The sequence below is a fragment of the Macrobrachium nipponense genome, chromosome 41, assembly GCF_015104395.2.
Source record: "Macrobrachium nipponense isolate FS-2020 chromosome 41, ASM1510439v2, whole genome shotgun sequence".
NCBI lineage: Eukaryota > Metazoa > Arthropoda > Malacostraca > Decapoda > Palaemonidae > Macrobrachium > Macrobrachium nipponense.
In genome coordinates, this window is record NC_061102.1 from 33,600,779 (window position 1) to 33,617,358 (window position 16,580).

The 16,580-nt window shown below is 42.5% G+C and overlaps 1 protein-coding gene across 18 annotated transcripts in view; it reads right to left on the bottom strand.

Annotated features, from left to right (window-relative positions):
- LOC135212661 (epidermal growth factor receptor kinase substrate 8-like protein 1) overlaps positions 1 to 16,580 on the bottom strand; it is a 273,346-nt gene that overhangs the window by 33,635 nt on the left and 223,131 nt on the right. The gene's annotated exons all lie outside the window — the stretch shown is intronic.

Sequence of the window (16,580 nt, forward strand, 5' to 3'; positions counted from 1 at the left end):
AACCAGATATTGGTGCTACTAACCAGAGATCAGTGCTGATAAACCACTTACTAATGCCAATAAACCGCTTACTGACATTGATAAACTGCTTACCGGTGTCGAAAATCACTTACCGGCAAAGAAAATCCAGTTAGTGGCGTCACTAGACAAGCGCTGCAAAACCGCATTGCCGTTAACTGATGCCGCTGGTATGCAGGATCTACTTGTATATCTTTTTCTATTAACCACCCTCCCTTTCTATCACTCTATCCATCTCTCACAATCTACTGTATCCTTTGGCATGAGAAAGATTTTTCAGTATCCTTCACAGCAGTACATATTTTATTTGACCACCAAGTGACCAGCATTTTCTACCCTTCACAGTCAATAAGTCAAGATAATTAACAGTTAGATTAACCTGCCCTCACTCCAAAGCTTTGGAGAAGACTGTGAATCAATACGTATTCTTTTAAAATCTATACAGTATGTATATATAAAAGGTAACTTCTGTTTGTTTGTTTGTTTGTTCGCTATGCACACCCAGACTATGAAAGCTAGGGCTACCAAATTTTTACCATAGGCTCCCCTCCCCACAAAGAAGGCTTTGGTCAAAATCCAAAATTCATACCCCCTGATTTTTTACAACTTTCAGAGCTGACAGATAGGGTTACCAAATTTTTGCCATAGATTCCCTTCCGAAATTCAAGGGACATTTCTAAGGGGATCATAACCCTTCTTTTTCATACCCCCTCATTTTTTACAACTTTCAGAGTTGACATCTATGTAGAAGTATTTCTATAGGCACAAACAAGCTCCCCACAATATGGTGGCCATAAGGGGAGAAACCCCCTGGGAATGGGGGCCTGAAGGTTCCCCACAATATTAGGGGGGGCAGGAGGTCTACACCTTTTCAACTTACCGACCCCGGGAGAAGGGGTCGTAGCCTACCTACCCCAACCTTGATACCAAAGGGGCGCAGGCCCCGTTTGGGAATTAGGGTCAAAGATGGGCCTACTGCATTCAAATCTGGTACCATGAGTTAATATAAATGACTACAAACGCATTTAACATTAATATAAGAGCTTAACTATTGGTTGAGTTTTATCAAGGGGCATTTAAGGAGGGGGGCTCGCGATGAAAATCTTTCTTGAGCAACCTTTCAAAACATGTGCCTGCCATCAGAGCCTGACTGAGCCAGTCAATGGCACAGTAGCACTGGCTGCAGAAAGATGTTTGTATGTCCAGGTCATTTAGAAGTGAATGTGTGTTCATTAACATGTCCAAAGGATGGGTGCAGCTGTTTTTACATAATTCACTATAGAAATGTATAAAAGTTTTAATTAGAGCATGGAAAATACCTCAGTGGCATGGTCAGTATGGTGTTAGCATGCCACCTCTGTAGCCGTGAGTTCGATTCTCGGGCATTCCACTGAGGGGCGAGATATGTGTATTTCTGATGACAGAAGTTCACTTTCGATGTGGTTCGGAAGTCATGTAAAGCCGTTGGTCCTGTTGCGGAATAACCACTGGTTCCATGCAACATAAAAACACAATACAAACAAACAACAAAAAAATTGAATAAAGTTTTATAGATAAATGTGATGAAACATTACATTTATATATCTATAAAATTACAGTACATAAAAAACGAATAAACATGTTTGATATGCATAAAAAATCTATCTCAGAGAGAGAGAGAGAGAGAGAGAGAGAGAGAGAGAGAGAGAGAGAGAGAGAGAGAGAGAGAGAGAGAGAGAGAGAGAGAGACTCTTCAGCCAGGTGCTAACCCTTATACATCAATATGTTTGAAAGTTAAGCCTTCATCCCTCCCTGTAAGTCGTACACAGAAAAAGATCAGGGAAAAGAGTTTACTTTACTAAATTCTTACTAATTCACTGTATTTTCCTTAATAAATTGATGTTTTCCTGCGTTTACATTACTATTATTATCTGAAAATTAGTAATCATCTATTTATCATGCAAAACTAATAAACATGTATATTACATATGCATAAAAATTCTCTCATCTCTGTATGAGAGGGAGAGAATTATTACTTTGATTAATTTTGTTATTTAATCTTATTCAATTAAAGATTAATGTTTGAAAATTAGTACTGTAAATCATTATTTTATCACTAATTGTATTTATATGTACACTTCAGTACTTAGCCACGAAAATATAAAAATACAGAATATTGCTCTACGAAAAAACCCTCAAATAGGCGAGTTTCCCACAAATAATTTATAGAAAGTTCCAAAGAAAAATCCGAAGTCCATGAATTGCGAGACTACAAATAGCAGGGGTTGACTGATATATAAAAGAGTTGCTGTGGAATCTGAAGTGCAATTTACTAAGTAGCTGCTCCCAGGATGAAAGTCTCCTAAAACTGTTCCAAAAGGCATTGATCCGAGTTACCTTAATGTTCTTGAAAGCTCAGAGCTTGACTAAGACATGCCTGTTAAGTCAAAATTCTGTGGTTCAAAGCATGTCCTCTATCATGGCATTGAGGTCATCTTTGATATGGATGGTCAAAGAATTTATTGTTTCCTGTCTGAGGTCACAGGTACCACACTAATTTCCAATGATGAGAATCAACTCTTTTCCTGTCTTGATGTCTTGCAGAAGCCACAAATGAGAAGACATTACTGAAAGACAACAGCAAGGGAGAGATGGCATGAGACTCATCTGTTAGTCTGTGCCTATTCTTAAAGTAAAGAGCAGGTCATTTACTTCTTCTTTGGTGATGTCATGACAAGCCGACAGATCATATAAGACATTGAATTGCTTTCCCTCATGGTTCTGGTCATCTTCCAGTGTTTATCAGAAGACAATGAAGGCAAGAGACACTTGCTGGCACTAAGTTCCTTTGGATTTATGCCCAAACAGCACATGATCATAACATATTATCCTTCATCAGGTGAGTGCATCTGGATTCCTTCTTAGGGTATTCATGAGGTTGGTCACTGCTATAATCAGTGTTCAGTTAAATTGTTGGTACCACCACTCTTGGCATATGAGAATATGCTGCTATTCTTCCTTTGTGAAGAAAAATAGTGGCAGGCACAGTCCTGCTGATGGTCAAGGTCAGTGTTGAAGAACTAATCATGACATGATGATGACAGAATGCTTATGGTAGATAGGATAGATCCTATGATAACTTGAAAATCCCCTTATTGGGAGGGGACATTCTAACATCTCCGAGTGGTTAAGTTAGTGGAAGTGCATGGAATAAGAGACCTTCCAGCAATGGGCAACAAAATCCCTGACAATACTTATAGAGGCACTATACACTAACCCAAACATAGCATACAAGCAATACCTTCTTGTAAATACATCTTGTAGGTACTTGCGTGACCGTGGATGTGTAAGTGTTTACATAATAAAAATATGGAATGTTAGTCCATATATATAAAAGACTAAAACTAAAGAGGTCAACCAGATTGCTTGCAGGAATGTGATCAGACTAGAGACGCTAAAGATGACGTATACAATAAAGTATGTAGGCTAAGTTGACATGCCGTCACCTGTAGTCATTCAATTGTTTATAAACTTTAGTCCAAGCTCCCTGCTTGAGACAACTACCGGGACCTATAATTCAAACGGCCTACGTGATCTGTAGTGTGTCTCATTATGATCGTATGTTCGTATGTAACTATGTCATCTGATTGTATGTTCATATGTTCGAGCTACTGTCTGTTCCTTTATGACTGGTAACGGAGATGGTAGTAGAGAGCAGAATAGAGTTAGCTATCGTCATTAGAAGACCTGTACCTCTTTACCTAAGCTTTATCATGTAGAGAGAATAGAATTAGCCATCATCATTGGCAGAAGCGATCAAGCTATCGTCATTAGAAGACTTGTACAATCATACCTGATCTTCACCATGTAAATTCAGAGAATAGTATAAGTATTTTTGTACTTCGTGGTTTCTACTAGATCCTAACCTCATCACCGAATCATCATGAGTTTAACACATCGTCTTCATAACCAAAGAAGATAATACCGACTTCGTAAGTGATCTACAAACCCCAAGACACTCCATTGAATATGGAAGTGCAATACCAACCGACTTAGCGTAAGATTATCGCAAGTCTAACATTACCTCATAGGGCGCCTTATTATACAAGGCAACAGCCCTAAAAGATGTACTGGTAAGAGGAATACATTTCTGCATGTATACCAAAAGTCTGACCATTCTTTGGAAAGGCACTAAAACCATGCTCGAAAACCAAAATATGTGGAAAGACACTTCCTGTTATTCAGTCTCAAAATGTCCAAGAATGACTGCCTATCTCCAATTAGTATAAGATGAGGGCATTACCCTGCAGCATCAGAAATGAGTTAACTCTCTTCCTTGCTAAACTCAAGCTGGGGCCAAAACCTTAAAGCTGACTTTACAAACTCACTAGGTCGGTGCCTCCATTTCTCTAAGCTGACGCAGAAACAAGCCAATGTATTGAGTTAAAGGTAACAACTCAACAAGCTAGACTGAGACTCCACCAGCATGCCCGAAGCACATGTCAAGTCTCGAGTTCGTTTCCCCACAGGAACGAAAAAGAAACTGAACCTCCTACTAAAGATGGTTTGTGTACCAATAAGTGCTTGTATCCCATGAGGTGGTCTTCGGCTCTCAGCAACTTCTTAAGAAACAAGAGGACAAGCCACCGCAGGCCTAATGGAAGTTTTGTGTGTCCGAGTATGAGAAAAGTTATGAAACGCGTTCTAATAAAAAGAGAAAGCTTAGGTTTTTTTCTCCAGATATTTAAATGGCACCGAAATACGCTAAGACAAGTGAGAGATATTCTCTATGTGGCCTCTTTCCTCAACTAAATGAGGATACAGTGAAGCATAACGCTTCCAACAAACGCCAACCAGACCCGAAAGTGTTTTTTAATTCAAACTCTTCTTCTGCCAGAGAGCAACAGGAGGAGACAGCTACCGACAGGAGGTAAACAAAAGAGCCTAAAGGATTGCTCTTTCTTCGCAACACCTAGTGGCAGGAAGCAGCACTTGTTGAACGGACATGACAGCAGCCGACTACTGTAAAGCATCCACGACTCGATAAAAGGGAGACAGTCTCAAGGTGAGTTTACTCTAGGCTTCATTGCATGCTGCATACATAAGACTCATCACCAACTCCTCCCAAATTGTTGTTAGCCCCACCAACTGGACTGCTCATTAGGACTCGCACCACACCACTGACTCATCAAAGCAAGCTTGATGGCTGAAGCCTGACCAGACAATCCGCCAACGACGAATCACTAGTAACTTTTCAACGGTCATCCAGTTCTCTATTATACTGTAAATCGCCATGGAATGGAAGCAAGAAGAGATCCGTTGCTTAATTGAGTTTTATCAGCATCATCCATGTTTATGGAATGTAAGATTAACATCATATAAAAACAGATGTACATGTCTGTCAGGAAAATAATGCTACCGGTCACAGCACACATGTAGTGTAGAGGCAACATGTGCTGTGCAGCACGTTACGTCACCCAGGTGGGAGGGCATATGCTGGCAGAGGTGACTTAAAAAGCGCATTGTGAAGCCTAGTGTAAACTCACCTTTAAGCAACTCGGAACTCAGCTATGTCCACACGAGTCAACTGAAGGAAAGAAAATGAGGTGCAAAAGAAAATGGGAAAGATTTGGAGGCAGGGAAGAGGAGTTACAACGATTCTCCTGCCCCATCCAAAAGTGAACCAACATACTCAACAGCATTCCTATATGACACATCATTAGAAAGCTCTGAAGCTAGAATGATATCTAGCTTGGAGAGAACCTCAGATACTATAAACATTGTAGACTTGGAAGAAAAACATTAATCGAGGCAGTAGTAACAATTGTCGATAGCTGAAGAAAGAGGAATAGGCTAGCATACGAGAATTTAGAATAACAAAAACATGAGAAATTGGTTAAACCGTCGACTCATAATATCGAAATGTGTAAAACTCACTAGACAATTATTATATCAATGTGTCTATACCTATATTATATATCATTAATCCTATGCATGCTAACACCTCAAACTAGGCGCTGATGATGACAGAATGTATATACGGAGCAAATAAGGGATTTTGACGTAGGAAAAATCTATTTCTGGGCCAAAACAGTCCTTGGGCTAACATGTTAAACAAGATTCAGACCGTGACAAGGGCGAAATAGGTATTGGTGAGCACAGAACCCCATTGTCCCAAAAACCAACCAGGTTCCCTGGTAGCTGACACTTTCCAAAGGCACACTATCGTAAGGTAGTCCAAGGCTCAGGCTACATACAGATGAGGGCACTAACACCTTACTTCTAACAGGGAAACGTGGAGGGATTCAGAACGTTCCATCACAAACTCAGCTCAACTTGTATTAAAACTTAAAATAAGTTTAAAGTTGTGTTCTAACTCCTTAATATGCTTTTCCTGAACCGAATGGAGAACAGAAGGCAAAGCTACAAAGGAAGTCTCAATACTAGCACTACCCAATGCCCAGCCGGATAGGGATAGCTGCAGATGAAGGGCCACTAGGTAAGATATAACTGACAGGTTTAAGTCCTGACCTAACTAATTGCTTTCGCAATCTATTGGTTTCCTTTCTTTCCTATATCTGACATATTCAGCCATAAAGTTCTCAGAACAATCTCCTACAGTCTTCACATCTAGTTCACAAAACACACACTGTACTGAATTTTTAATCTATTTCAAATTCCAACATCCTGCTTTCACCTACATAGCCTGGTGTTATTGGTTTTGCTTCCAGTGGAAGATATCCTAGGAAAATGAAATTACAATAGTACACACTGTAAACAAGTTTACGTAAAACAGCCAAACTTCACAGAATACCAACAATCACCTGACTGCAATGGCAGCAAGGAGATTTCTGATGAGCTAAAACATACGAAACACACCTGGTAGAAAACAGGTAAACTAGACAGTCATATGGGCAGCCATTCAATCGTTTGTTTGAATGCTGACTCACCTAATTCTCACAGAGATATAGCTAATTTTAACAGTAGGTAAGATTCATCTCAATTAAGACTGTTGGGTCTTGGGAATATTCTTAAATCCTGAATGTGAACATATTTGATTGAGTGATAAATCTAAATGTTCCATAATGAACACAATGGCAAAAACCAAGAACCCCCAAAATATATTTACACGAAATATAAATTCTGCATTAAATCTTAATCTTACAACTTCAATAATTACCCAATCTTACAACTTCAATAATTATCCAAGAAAATATTTAAGCAATACAACTTTCTCAATCTTCATCTTCATGTGCTGAACAAAAATAAACTTAAAAAAAAGAAAGAATAATGAAGTAACATTTATAATAAAAGCATTAATATTACAATAGCATACTAAACTAATATTTCTCACCTCTAAGCACACCACTAAACTGTAAGAGTAAAATCTGTATCTGTTATCAGATGATTTACTTAACAAATTGTCACATACAGTTCTTAAGTGTGAATCATGCACAAACTACACTAAAAATTTCTAAAAACCAAAAACAGTCGTGATCAGTATTAATTTTAACATGAAAACAATTCACAAACATTAACAACATATCAACAATATCTTCTGTAAGCTCATACCAACAGCATCGATTTTCCCATAATTTCCCCTAGAAATGCATGGTTGGCATGTCTGACAAGACACTGAAATGGACACCATAAAGGAGAAAAAGATGTAATAATGGAACTTAAAACAGAGATAGTACTTCTCTTGTTAGAAACCTCTGGCTTTCTACACTTAAATTTACACAGTAGAGCCACTAAGTAGTCTAAAAGAAAACCATTGCCCCCTACCTTCAGACAGAATATGTATCTTTAAAAGTGGACAAATTGCTGGACATAGCTTCCAATCCCCAAGCAACAAATACAATTTCTCATACCTGGCAGTATGCAATGACAGTAACTACACAGCCATATGAGAAACCACTAATGAGGAATCTTTCAAACCCAAATACTTATGTCAGTGAATGTTTTCACAGTGAAGTATTATCAAATTGCAAAGCACACTATTACATACTGTATTACCCTTACATTGTCAAAATTAGTGTCACTGATTTTTGCAACAAACCTTATGCACCCAGAGCTAATGGCAATGGATCAAAATGAGGTTCATGAACCACTGCAATAGGATTAAGAAAGAACAGGGGCCACTGGCTTTCCACAGTAGTCACCAATTTCTTGGAGCTGCTAGCTTTATCTTAGTTCAAAGGATGTTTTACGTAAAGATGGGTTTAGAGAGTAAGTTTTCATGGTAAGTATTCTTGGACCTAAAAGACCTGTATGTTCTACAGAATAAAGAATCCCTTTAAACAGGTTCAACCAACTTCAAACAGCTGGCATTGGGCTACTTTTATGGCAGTAGGTGATTTCACAAGAATGGCTTTTCCAAACAAAAGCAGGATGATGATAATGGTATGCAAACGATTAGGAAGTAAGCAACGAAACTGACCAAAAAGCCAGTAGTGCAGAAATGAGTTGTGTCCTGAGACATAAGATAAAATGGGTAATGCACAGAAATAAGAATTGTTTGTGTGTTCATAAATGCAAAGAATCTAATAAACCTAAACTTGCAGACTGGCAGGAATTGGCACTATAATATGAGAACCAAGGTAAAGGATATTAATCCAGATCATATTAGAGGAAATTCATATGAAAACCAAAGATAGATGCATTTCCTTGATAAACTATAGATACTTTTCTGTGATTCCACACATAGAATGGGATCAAAAGAGGCAAAGCTTCTTACCAAAGTTTTATAGATACATAATACTAGGGTGCTTGACATGATGCCACAGTGCAATAAAGCTACTGAATATATAGCTATATTGCTACAAGAAACAAAATGAGTAATATATCTACTGATGATGATTTTGCAAGATCAAGTAATTGTTAGGTTGTTCTCTGTGGTTTCAGAATGGTTTTATCACCGCTGTTCCAATGGTAGGAATAAGAGAAATGATGGTGGAACTCTTTTAAGAAACTTAAATGGATTACTTATATGGACAAAGGAACTACGTATACCCTTTAGAAAATTCTTGGAACAAGTCTGTCACAACCATTTGTTTACGTTGCATGGAACCAGTGGTTATTCAGCAATGGGACCAACGGCTTTATGTGACTTCCAAACCACGTCGAGAGTGAACTTCTATCACCAGAAATACACATCTCTCACTCCTCAATGGAATGACTGAGAATCGAACCTGCGACCACCATGGTGGTCACAACCATAAGCAATATATAATGAATGTAACATGACGATTCTTTATTAAAAAAACATGCAAAAGAACTTTACATATACTATAAAGGAAAGATAAGCTTTTAATTACAGAAGTATGTAGTTGGGAGTTGGGAAATAAGGACTGTTGTTGACTAAGAAACATCAGCAAAAAAAACTTAAAACTGAAGGATGCCATTGCTATGAAACAGAAATTATTTAAAATTTGCATTTTAAATAAAGGAATAGGAAAAATCTATTTCTGGGCAAGGACCTGTGTCGCCCAGTGAAATGCTTCCTTTAGTGTTCATTTCTAAAGTAAAATATTGCTATAATTACCAGAGAAAAACTAAAATAGTAAGGCCAGAGAAAACTGGCTCGCTCACCTTTAATAAAGGTGTCGGTATAGTATCTGGGGCGAGTGGAAACCACTACCAGAGGCCCCTTGCCATTTAGACTCTCCCTTCCTCAATATCCCCGTCTACAGAGGAGCCGATCCAAGGCCCCGCTACCCGCTACTACTACAACTAGCGCCTTTGTTTTCATTCCTGTAGATAGTACCCAAGCTGGGCCAGATAGGGTGTGGAAGAAAAATGGGGTGGGATTTCACTGGGCAACACAGGTCATTGCCCAGAAATAGATATTTCCTTTGTCAAAATCCCTTTTCTGGGCTCAGCCTGTGTCGCTCCGTGAAATAGTGCCAGAGAATTGGCTCCACCAGCTTGGAAAAAGTGTAGATAATCAATAATTACAGGTAAATTAAAACTCGATTAGAGTTAAATACTATAATGTAGGTAATTAATTATCACAATAAACAATAAAATATAAGTAATTGAGAGTTTCAATGATCCTTAAAACTAACTTATCTACACAGAGGGGTTAAATAACCCACAATGGTTCAAATAACACAAACCACTTAACAAATTATCAAGGGAAAATAGACCCAGATATAACTATATACAGTATGAATCATTAATATATACAGAAAGTGCTATCCAAGGTAAAGTATGAACCCGGTAACGACAGAGCTACAGCAAGAATGCTAGCGAGGCAGGTAGGGGGGAGAGAGATGTAAGAGACATATAGGCTATATAACTTATTACTAATTATGCAGTGTCAGGGGAAACTGTGTTTCCAGCTGCCACTGCTGGAAATTTAAGGGCCTCTAAAGACTTCAAGTAGTGGCGCTTAAATACTGTCAGAGATTTCCAGCCTGTGTACTTCTTAAGATCGTAAAATTCATATGTTGAAAGTAATTAATGGAGATGGCTACAGCCCTAACATCATGTGCCCTTGGAAAAGATTCCGGGTTAGCTTGTTTTATGAAATGCAAAATTTGTTGTCTAATCCCTTTTAGGGAAATAGTGCCGCCTTTTTCCCTAATGAATAAGGGGCCTGAAGATATCAGGGCAGTCCTGCTTAAATATGCTCTTAGGGAATTAACTGGACATAGGGATGGGTCCTGGGGAAGTGGGACAATCTTCCATGGAGCCCATCTATCTTGTGGGTCCTCATTTTTAGCTAGAAATTGACGATCTGGTGACAGATGTAGTTCTCCTGTAGGGAGAAATTCAATATGATCTGATTCCCTAGATAGGGCCGACAGTTCAGAAAATCTGGCGCCTGAGGCTAAACTTATTAGGAATAACATTTTCCTTAAGAAGGTTATATAATTACACGAGTCATTATTAGTGTCAGAAGCCAATTTAAGGACATAGTTTAAAAACCATGAGACCGTCCTGGGTCTCTCAGTTGGTCTAAGTCTTGCACAAGCTCTTGGAATGGATGAAAAGTACGAATCTGTTAGATCTATATTGAAACCAAATTGGAAGATCTTCTGGAAGATCTTCTTAAGTGCTGATTTGGTAGTAGTAATTGTACTAGCTGCTAAACCTTTTTCGAACAAGGTTCTGAAAAAGGTTATGGCCAGATTTGTGGACTATGGTTTGTGCATTTGAGTCCTTTAGAAAAATAGCTAGTTTCTTAACTGCTGAGTCATATTGACGCAAGGTCGATTCCCGTTTGTCAGATTCTAAGAACAGGATGTTCTGAGGATTGATGTTGGCATCTTTCTGAGCTGCAAACTTCATGAAGTCCATAAAGTTAGGGCTTTCTGAATTCCTGAGGAGCGGACACAGTCCGCATTTGAACCAACTGCGTCAGTTTGGGATTGGGAATCCGTTGAGGCCGGAGTCCTAATTCCAATAGTAGAGGGAACCAATTGCTCTTGGGCCAATTGGGGGCTGCTAGTGCAATGTGACCCTTGAACGTCCTGAGCTTGTTCAGGACTTTCAGGAGTAGATTCAGTGGAGGAAAGAGGTAAATTCTCTTCCATACATTCCAATCTATAGCCATAGCGTCCATGGCGTAAGCCAGAGGGTCCAGGTTGGGAGCCACATAACAAGGAAGTCTGTGGTTCAACTCTGTGGCAAAGAGATCCACCTGAAGTCCTGGTACCTGTTGACAGATCCATCTGAACGACTCCTTGTCCAATGTCCACTCTGATAGGGCCACGTTCCTGACTCCTGCTAGGTGAGTGGCTGACAGGTGCCATCTGTTCTTGTCCGCTAAGGCAAATATGGCTATCATAACGTGATTCACGTGGCTCGATTTGGAGCCACCCCTGTTTATGCAGTGGACTACTACCGAACTGTCCAATACCAACTTGATATGAGACTTCTTGGCTGGTCGTAGCCTTTTCAGGGTAAGAAACACTGCCATAGCTTTCTGTACATTGATATGTAGCTGGCGGAATGTTAGAGACCAGGTTCCCTGTACCTTTTCGTACTGTGAGTAACCGCCCCAGCTGCTTAGTGAGGCGTCTGTGTGGACTACTAGGGCCGGCGGAGGAAATTGCAAGGGTATTGTCTTTGACAGATTCTTGATTTCCGTCCAAGGGCGGAGCCTCTTGCGTAAGATCGCCGGAATGGGAGCTATCTTGTCCCGGGATCTTCGGTTTGCTTTTGAGCGCCAAACCCGGTTTATATCCTTTAGTTTGGCTTTCAATAGAACATCCATTACTGATACAAATTGGAGTGAACCTAGGATTCTTTCCTGGTTCCTCCAGGATGTCTGTTTGTTTTTGAGAAATTGCCTTGTGGCCTTGGCTATTTCTCTTCTCTTTAACGGCGGAATTGATAGAGTATGAGAGTTTAAGTCCCATTGGATTCCTAGCCACTGGAAATGTGACTCCGGCATCAGCCGGGACTTGGTTCTGTTTATCTGGAACCCTAAATGTTCCAGAAACTTAATTACCTTGACCGTCGCCTTGTGACATTCTTCGATACTTGTGGCCCATACGAGCCAATCGTCCAGATAGGCTACTAACATTATTCCCTGAGTTCTCAACTCCTGTACTACTGTTTCCGCCAACTTGGTGAATATTCTGGCCGCTATGTTGAGCCCGAATGGCATTACTCTGAAGGAGTAAGCCTTCTTTCCTAGTTTGAAGCCTAGGAATGGGCGGAAGTGTCTTGCTTTTGGGACATGATAGTAGGCATCTGTAAGATCTATAGAGGTGGTGACGGCCCCACGGGGAAGTAAGGTCCGCACCTGTGAAACGGTCAGCATTCGAAACTTGTCGCAACGAATGAATGAGTTCAGATGGGACAAGTCTAGAATTATTCTTAATTTGTTTGAGTCTTTCTTTGGCACGCTGAACAAGCGCCCTTGAAACTTAAGTTTCTGACTCTTGATACTACCCTCTTTTGAAGAAGTTCTTGGGTATACTCTACCAACTCCGCTGTTGGTTTTTGGTAAAAGGTGTTGGATGGAGGAGGACCTTGAAGCCAACTCCACCCCAGACCTTTGGTCACAATGCTCTGTGCCCAGTTGCTGAACCCCCACCGATGTCGGTAGAGGTACAGCCTCCCTCCTACCTGGGGATTCTCACTGATTTGCTGATGGACGGCCACCTCGTGCTCCCCGGAAGCCTTTGCCCCACTTGGTGGCTCTTCCGGCGCCCCGGTGATGTGAGGGACCCCTAGCTCTGCTGCCTCTAGCGAACCTATTGAATGCTTGAAAGGACTGAGATTCATAGGTCACATTAAAGGCCGGAGAAACTGCAAAGGAGGTCGAAGCCTGCGATTGTGCCGGTTGGGTTAAAAGCACAAACTGCTGTTGCGGCTGTGCTTTGGATGTCGACGGTTGAGATACTTGGGGTACCAGAACCGCCTGCATCAAAGTCTGTTGGGGAGCCTGGAAGGGCTGGAACTTCCTAGGTCTCTTCTTTGATTTGGGATTCGATCCAGTGGACTCGGGTTTGCGTTTGGACACGGGTCCCCAACGAATCTTCAGGCTCTGGTTCACCCTAGACGCTTCGCACAGAACCTCGTTCACAGCGGTGACGGGGAAGAGGTCCGTGCCCCATATGGATGAGGCGATCAGCTTGTTCGGTTCATGGCGGATAGTGGTTTCCACCAGAACATACTTCCGACAGTTACGCCGAGCTACCATGAAATCATACAAGTTACATTGCATTGTATGCAGTAGTGACTTGGCCATGATTTTAAATAGCGTCTCTTGTCCGTAGATAAGAGACGCCATCTCAGTCATCGTCAGCGAACTGAGGGACCTGCTGAGCCTCATCCTAGCGTCGTATTCAGGTTGAATTAGGGCTTCTGATAGTCTAGCAACCTCTCGCTGAACAGCGTGTTACCACAGTCCGGCTTGAGTTTGCCCACTGAAAAGGTGGCAGGAGCATCCGAGTAGAACTCAGCTGATCCGGGGAGCAGAAGGGAAGTCTGATCCATCTCCCGGAACTGAGGCATAGGCTCATCTTTCAAGACTGCCTGGGCTGTTGCCTCTGTCCCTTTGGAGATGAATGGCAACGGAGTGTCCTCATTTACGGTGAAAATTGTAAAAGGGCCCTTGAATGCAGTAACTTTTGTGTTTACGCATTCCCATTCATCAAGGTTCCGGTGCCAAGCTTGTTGAGCTTGGTCCCGGGGGAGGATTACTGTTTCCTTCGGGACTTTACCCTCCCTGCTCATGGTGGCATCCGTTAAAAGGACATAGCCAAAGAAAGGGGGCTGGAGTCCCTCAGGATAGAACTCGAAGTCCTCTAGCCTTCGAGTTCCACAACCCTCAATAGTCAGCATACCGTCTGCGAACGGAGCGTGTGCTGCTACCCTTCATGGGTTGTTCGGTTTAAATGGAGGGAGATTGGACGAGTCCGGCATCAGCAATGCATGAGTTGCCTGGCCGGACTGTGCTTGTCCTGCTGCCATACTATCTCGGAGACCAGACATCACGTTCTCCTGGGCTACTATCCTCTCCGACAAGGATTGGATAGTTTGTCCTGATGCTTCCAGTGTAGTTGACAGCTGGGTCAGCATTTCTTGGAACTTGGTCTGGACCAAGTCCCCAACCATGTTGCCCATCCGCTGCAAGATGCTATCCGAGAAAGCATCAGGGTCAAAGGAGGGTGCTGAGCCTTCTCCTTGGGAACCTTGGTCCTCGACCCCTTTGGTGGGAGAGTGACCTTTGGCTTGACTGCCCCGGGGTTGTGAGCCGGCGGCATAGTGACAAGCTTGGTTCCTGACCTCTTCGGCAGGGACTTTTGCTTAGACTTGAAGTCTGTTTTGCTTTTAACTTTAGGGATTGCCGATGAAGACTTCGGTCTGACTGACTGAGGTCTATCGGCGAACCCCTGGAAGGAAGAAGAAGTGGAAGGAGAAGAAGCCAAAGATGGACTCAAGGACAACCCTTGAGCCCCTACCAAACCTGCCTCTCTACCATTCTTACCGTTGCCCATGTCGTCTATAGCCATGGGCTTGCGGTCCAGGTCGAGGGCTGCCACGTCCCCCACGACTTCCTCTGCGATGCCTTCCTCCGTAGGGAGTGCGACTGCTTCCTGAATCCTGGCGATCAGAGGAGCGGCCACTTCAGGATCCACCATGGATCCCTTCTTCACCCCTGGAAAGATTAGGGTGGCCATGTCCTGGGACAGGATGTAGGGTTGACTCTTGGCGGAGTTCCGTCCAAACCCGCCAACCCATGCCTTCAGGATGGATAAGACAGCTTCCCAGACTGCTTGCACTCCCTGTAAGCAGGGTTATTATTAATACTTAACACTAGAGATAGACTTAACCTAGTATCAAAGTGTACATTACAGTATATTGATTCTCATTGTATTACATACCTCGGAGGTGGCTTCGTTAACCAAAGCGTAGCAGATAACGCAGTTCTCATGGTGCCAGACCACATAATCCTCCATGCAAACTGCACAGCTGGAATGTGCCCGGCAGACCACGTGCCCACAGGGTTCCTGGAGAACGGCGTTGCACCCTCCTCCAGACAACAGGTAACCTGTAAGTCAAATGGTACATGAGTATCATCAACAACCTTCTGGGGTAGGATTGTGGTTGTGTGCGGTATACTAATGCTGCCGGAGTAACTCCGGCATCAGCATATATCATGCATGATAACATCACCCTGTTACTACTAGCTCCGGCGCCCGTGTATACTTATAAGAACATCCTAGGCAGATAATGGGGACTTAGAGTGACGCCACTGCAGCTCCGGCGACGCCGGAGCTATAAAATCTGACTGATTAAGTGGATTCAAGCTGTCCTCCACGTGCCGGAGTGAGGGATATAACCCAAGACGGACACAGGGTGAAGAGCGAGACGTAACAGGGTGGGTTGCTTAAAATACCTGGCAGAGTTGGGGACTCCGCCGGGTAAAAAACTGGGTTTAGTAAGAAATAACTTACAATAGAAGGTGGATGTTATTATGTGTAATAAAACATGCATGCAAAATGTAATCCCATAGATAGGCTTGCGCCGGAGCCCTGAGGCCACCGAAGCAGGGTGGGGAAGGGTGGGCTTCCTAGATAGTGAGAGGGATACACTACCTAGTGGGTCAGGGTGTGTCCCACTCCCCCGTGCCTGGTGGCCAACCATGGCTCGGTCGAGCGAGGTACCCCCCCTACACCACTAGCAGTGCGGCAGAGTATGGCAGGCCTGCTCACCGAGTGTACCCCCCAGTGAACCCCCTTCTCCCCCCCCTGGGAGACTCGGTGGGAGCGAGTCGTCACTCCACCGAAGTGGGTGAGCGACGGGGGGGGGGACTGAGAGGGGTCGGTAGCAGGGTGGCTCATACGCGATGTGATCGACTGAGAATACTCTCAGCCGGGTGAACAGTCACGCGGTGTGAGAGGCCAGTCGATCCAAGAAGGCCTATAGGCCAACTAGGTGCCGGCTACAAGAAGTAACACATAACCTAAATATCCTGTCCTAACACGGGGGAAAGGAGTGAAATAAAAATGGAGCGAGAGAGAAAGAAAAGGTCTTTGAGAAACTAGGTTAAGCAAAATCCAACGAAGGAAATGCTAGGCTAGCCTAGAAACTCAGAGCGGCTTAGCCTAGATGCCGTA